This window comes from Kogia breviceps, chromosome 6, assembly GCF_026419965.1.
Source record: "Kogia breviceps isolate mKogBre1 chromosome 6, mKogBre1 haplotype 1, whole genome shotgun sequence".
NCBI lineage: Eukaryota > Metazoa > Chordata > Mammalia > Artiodactyla > Physeteridae > Kogia > Kogia breviceps.
The window spans coordinates 70,816,513-70,822,512 of NC_081315.1; the positions used below are offsets into that span (position 1 = coordinate 70,816,513).

A 6,000-nucleotide genomic window follows, 5' to 3' on the forward strand; every position below is an offset into this window, starting at 1 on the left:
CTGAAATTTTTATCAAGGCAAATTTACCATAAAGACATCACACTGCACTATCTCTACAGGTATACTATATAAAGCAACATAAAACAAATCTAAAGGCAAACAAAGCAGCCCTCATTTACTGATTGCAAATTAATGGTAGTAATGATTACTCAGCACCTTTTGGGTTACTTACTAAAATCCAGAACTCTCCCTATGAATGATGTAATAACCAAACCTCCCTTTTGTATAAAAGTGATACCTGCACTTAAAAAAAATTCAATCAATACAGAAAGATACAAAGAACTTAAAAAAAAGAAAATCGACCCAAATCCTGCCACTCCAAAATAATGCTCATTACTATTTGGTATACGTCATTCCAGGTATCTATCTAATGCACACATATAAATAGGATGTTCAGAAATAATTTCTAACAATGGGATAATACTAGACATGCTATTTTTAACAAAAAGCGTAATGAATTTAATTCTTTCTGCATTAAACAGAAGCAAAAGAAAATAAAGTGAATTAAAGAAACTGCTGATCTCTGGGGGAAAAAATTCTTCACAAAAAGCAATTTCAGTTCCTAAAAGAATATTCCAAGGTTAAGAAAAAATATTATACAAATATTATGAGATCAGCACCATTTAAAAACTATATGATTCCATATTAGACAATGTGGATTGACCTACTACCATGAAAGATGTGAAAATTGCATTCTTACACTTCCTCCCACCCCAATTTCTGTAAGATGTATTATTTTATACTGCCAAGATTTATAACATTTACAGTGTGTTCTACAACCATAATTCCCAGATTTTAATTCTTAGTTTTATATTTAAATGGATTCGTTACCCACACCAATCCTTTCACAAATGGCTTCAGCAGTCCTGAATTCTGTACCCACAAACTGTACATACAGAAGTCAAAATCTACATTAGTGGGAGTAGGAGGTCTTATTACAATGAATACACTGAATCTAAATATGTCCTTAAGAACATGATGACTTAGATTCTGGCATAACAAAAACTTACGATCACCATGATCTAGAGTTATGGCACAATAACAAGAGATAAATATTATTTACAGACAATAATTTACACAGTAAGTCATGAATTCAGTCCAACAGATGGACTTGGCCTCCATTTAAATTCATTAATAATCTAATGGCAGAAACAATTTCAAAGTTACACCAAAGAATCAGAAATATTTCCTGGCTGTTTTAACCATCAAGAGATATACGCTAATAAGAGTATTCAGCGAAATGACTACTGATAAAAAGAGAAAAAAAAAAAACCTGTAAGGTGAGGAGGAGGAATGGCATTAGAGCTTTCCAAGTGTCTTCTGTTTTGGGGCATGCTATTTCTTTTCTCAGTTCAACACACTTGTGAGAGAGGGCCTATTAAATGCCAAGCACTAAGCTCTGTAGACACAAAAATGGCAAAGATAAAGATCCTACTATCAAAGGGCTTAGACTCAATAGTCCCTGGGGCAGAACTTATCCTCATTTTTCAGATAAAGAAAACTGCAACTCACAAGTTTATGTTTATTACTGAAGTTATAAAGCTATTAAGTGGTGGAGGGTCTATTTGACTGAAAGACACATGCTTCCCAAAAGTGCCTTATAAGGAAGAATCACTTAGGATGCCTGTTAAAAAGATTCCCCGGACCTTTTCCTGGACCTGGTGTTTCAAAAGATATGAAATGGGGTCCACGGAATCTGCACTTTTACAAATATCACAGGTGATTCTTACAATCAGGATAAATTTGGAAAAGAACATCATACAAGATGACTTCATTGCACAGGGGTTCAAGTAAGCCTCTCAGACCAAGTACAGGAACGTTTTGCTTTCTTAAACTCTTCCGCGAGTCCAGAGTTCAGTTCCAAAAGTCCCAAATGAATCACCTCACCCAGAGAAAAGTAGAATGCCACATGTGTTCATATTTTTAAATGTGTCTTTTTCCAGTTTTTGCCAATCCTCACACATCTGAAGTGCTGCTACGGTCGACCATTCTCTGACATCTTGTGCTATCTGACCCGATAGCACTCAAAAAATGACACAGCACCATCCTTGCCCTCATCTTCCTCTGGTGCTGATTCATTTTGGGTGTGCGTCCCTTGGACAAAGAGCTGCCAAACACAAACCTCAGATCTTTAAAGCTGGATGGGAACTTCTAGACGACTTGAGTTACACAGCTATTTTAGAATCTGTACTAGAATCTGGAATTTAGGCTTCCAGAATCCCTGCTCTGCGCTTTTTCCCTACAACACACTACACCTGACCTCAAAAGATTCCTGAAGCCCGACCACGAAGGGGGGTCTCAGAGCAGGGGTCCAGGTCAGGGTCCCGACGAGGGGCGAGAAGTAGCAGAGAAGGCTATGGTCCCTGCCCGGAAGGCGAGGGCTGCAAACTCACCTCACCTGCCTGGCCGCTGGGCCCGTCTCTCCGCAAACCCTAACGAATGCAAATGAGGATGACTATTACGAATTTGTAACAAGTGTCAGGAGAAGACAGCCAAAGAGCAGGGGCCAGGGAAGCCCTGTCCCGAAGAGGACGACCAGTCAAGTTGGAGGGGAACAAAGGTGGGTACACCACGGCCCCCGCCTCGAGGCTCCCGGGACCCCCATCCGTCCCGCGTCCCCGTCTCCGCATACAGCCCACCGGTGGGTGCAACGACCAGCCGGGTCCCCGCCCTACTTCCCTTCCTGGTCCTTCCCGTGTACTCACCCGCCGACCCACCGGCTTTTCCGACGCTGGAACAGCAGGAACAACCAACGGCCAGTCAGCCCGCAGAAACACCACCCGACTGGAGCGTTAAGCCTAAGGACCCGGATGTAAATCTAGGCGCCGATGGGAAGGCGGAGCGGCCTGCGGGGTGCTGCGCACGCGCGCGGGTGCTGCGCGTGCGCACACCTCCGGCTCGCCGGGGGGAGCTGCATAGAGGTCTTTGCGAGTTGCGTGAGACCGGAAACCTTTATTAACGTGAGTCTCAAGTTGTTGGGCCATAACCTCGACGGTGTTCGTTTTTCATCTCTTAGAGGTTGAATGGCGGTAGATTCTTTGGGTTTATGAGATTTAGCATGTAGGACTACAGTGCTCATACATAAGCATTACTTTAGTTGCTGCTTATAATAGCAATATGAATTCATGTCTCTCTACCCCAAGCTATTGAATGTCTACTTTGCAAGCACAATGACAACTAAGCGCTTTTTATCAATAAGCTCATCAAAGTTAAATTTAACATGCTGCAGACAGGCAAATCTTGGAGTGGCTCAGTAAGCTTAAACTCTAGAAGAAAATTCTGATGAGATAAGAACTTGTGCTGAGATTCTAGGAAAGGGGTAGAGGAAGCAGCATCTGCTTTGAACTGAGTATCAGATCTTTGTTCATGAGGTGGATGGAAGGAAGCAGGGCTGGGGATGTTATTGTTAAGAAAGTAGCAGTCACTCAAAGGAAGGGTCATGTGGCCTCACCAGGTCCCATTAGAAACACTGTTTAGAGTTCTGTTAGGAACTCAGTCTGACTACCAGCATGGGGTGACAGGCAGACTCAAGTTTCCTTGGACACTACAAAGTTAAGATACATGTGTAATGCTATGATCCCAAATTCCTCATCTGAAGTTCTGCACCTGGGTTGTAAGTCCATCCTGCTTCTCTTGATCAAATGAACCCCCCTGGCTCACATTTTTTAGGCAAGAGTAGAATGTTCCATTCTCAGATAAAACTTCAAACAGCAAGATTTCTCACAAACTGGTACTAGGGGACAGAGTTTTTTGGCACTATAGCTTTGAGTTAGTTTACAAAGACAGTTTTAAATACCACCCCAGTACTATAATTTATAACAAAAATCTAGTGTACATCTACTGTAGTCAAAAAGACCTACAAATAATAAAAAGAGCCTTACAGGGAATATTATTGGAGCATAGAGGGATATTTGTGAAATGTATTCTTTCTCAATGGTTTTACTTCTTCATGTGTTTCTGACACTAGAAAAATAAGTTCTGTCTCTGCTGTAAGTGCTGACAATGGTTAATTCTGCTTTGATTGCACTGTTTCATGTCCTGTCTTCCTTTTCTCCCAAGTTGGTGTTTCACACCTCTCGCAGCCCATATGTCATGCTTTGTATAAGATTAAAGCAAGAAATTACTGCCATCAAAAGAAAAATATTTAATACTAAACAGAAAAAAATTGTTTTTGACAAGGACAGGGACAAATATGCTGAGTCACTCATTTTTCTATTCAATGAATATTTACTGATTATGTGTCAGACACCAACATGAGGAAAACAGACACACAGTCTTTGCTGTCAGTGAACTAAGAGTCTTGTGGGGATACAGACATTACCCAGCAAATCCTAATAAGGGAAAGTAGTCTCAGTCATGAGACTCTAATTGAGATATTCCTTTATGTTTGGGGATGACCTGAGCATAGAAAGAACCTGTGTCTTGTCCTCCAGATAAAGCCCCAAGGAATGATAAGATTAACAGAAAGATCCTCTGAACCAAGATTTTAGATGAAGACTTGGTGGGAAAATTTTAACAGGCTATCCCCCAGGGAAGGTGACAGATTTACAGCAGCATAAGAGCAGTACAGTAGAGGTAGCTAGGTAGGTGACAGGAAAATATGCCTGATGACAGCCCTGGTCTACTACAGGTCACAAAGAGAAGCATCAAACAGCAGTCATACCCTGTCATCCTGATAGCTGGCACGGAGCTGAAGTTAGCTGATACAGAGCCTGAAATAGTGCTTCAGTCAACATGTATCGTGCAAATGGAGGCCGATGGACAAAAGATGTTTCAGCAGACACCAATGGGGATATATACTGAAGACCAAAATGCAGAGGAAAAGATACCTATCCATTAAGTGGATGTCAGAGAAGAGAAAATGGCCCCAGAACAGATGCCTCCACTGATGTCGATGCCAGTAGCCTCCCCATCTTAGATGCCATCCTAAGTCAAAGGTGGGGAAGAAGGATAGAAATGACAGAATTTACATTTGAAATGACTAAGGAAACACTAAAACAATTAAATGAACCTGAAAGATAACTGTTTTAAGTTTCCTGCTCTCATGAGAATGGGGCTTGAGGGAGAGATTTAAGTAAAAGTTATATTAAAGCTGTATATTATATAGAGATATTACAGAAAAATAAGAAATGGCACATTGGAATTTATGGCCTATGCAATTTCTATATGCTACAAAAGGTTTTAGCAGGGTATACCATGATCAGATTTGTATGTAAAACAAAAATTACCCTGTATGCCTGTAAAGAATAGACTGAAGTTGGGTCAGGAGTAGATCAGGGCAAGCTGGATTTTGCCAGAATGAATACAGAGGGGGATACTGTAAGCCCAGGAAATAGTTTGCACAAAGGTATGCAGGCAGGAAAGTAAAAGGCATATGTATGGAATTCTGAATGACTACCAAGTGACTAAGATAGGATGTATTTCAAAAACTAGAGAAAATGAATCTGGAAGGCTATGCATAGAAGTTGGACTTTATATTGTAAGCAGTGGGGAAACACTTAAGCTTTATGAGTATAGTAAGAGACTAGCAGATTGTGTTTTAGGAAGAAGGAAGTAGAATGGGTGGGGATTGTATGATAGCCACAAAAATCCAGACTCAAAAAGACTCTAGGCTCATTTTGTATTTTCCCTGCCCCAGCCATAGTACTAGGCATTTCACTAATCGCTGAGAGTTTTTGGTTTTGCTTTGTTTTATATTGTTTTTTATCAACAATGTTAGGTTTTACCAAACACTTCCTGCATCTTTTGAAATGATGGTGTGGTTTTCCATTTTAATCTGTTGGTGAATTATGGTGATTGATTTTTGAATATTAAATATACCTTGCATTGCTGAGATAAAGCTGACTTGGGCGTGGTTTTTCTTGTCATGGTCATGGACTTTCAGTCAGAAGCAACGAAACATTTGCCTGGATGGTTTTTGACAAATGACTCTTTCCCCAAGAGTGGCTTTAGTACTAAGCAAGAGTTCTGAATTAGACTAAATAAAACAAGCCTTTCAGT

At 40.6% G+C, this 6,000-nt stretch overlaps 1 protein-coding gene across 4 annotated transcripts in view; it reads right to left on the minus strand.

Annotated features, from left to right (window-relative positions):
- GNPDA2 (glucosamine-6-phosphate deaminase 2) overlaps positions 1-2,820 on the minus strand; it is a 28,569-nt gene extending 25,749 nt beyond the window's left edge. Inside the window, exon 1 of one of the 4 annotated variants that reach the window (XM_059065900.2) lies at positions 2,706-2,820. The gene's annotated coding sequence lies outside the window, so the exon portion shown is untranslated. Of the gene's footprint in view, positions 1-2,393; positions 2,659-2,705 lie in introns of those variants that run through there. The other 3 variants (XM_059065897.2, XM_067036041.1, XM_067036040.1) reach the window with 3 other exon arrangements.
- Positions 2,821-6,000: the final 3,180 nt, after the last annotated feature.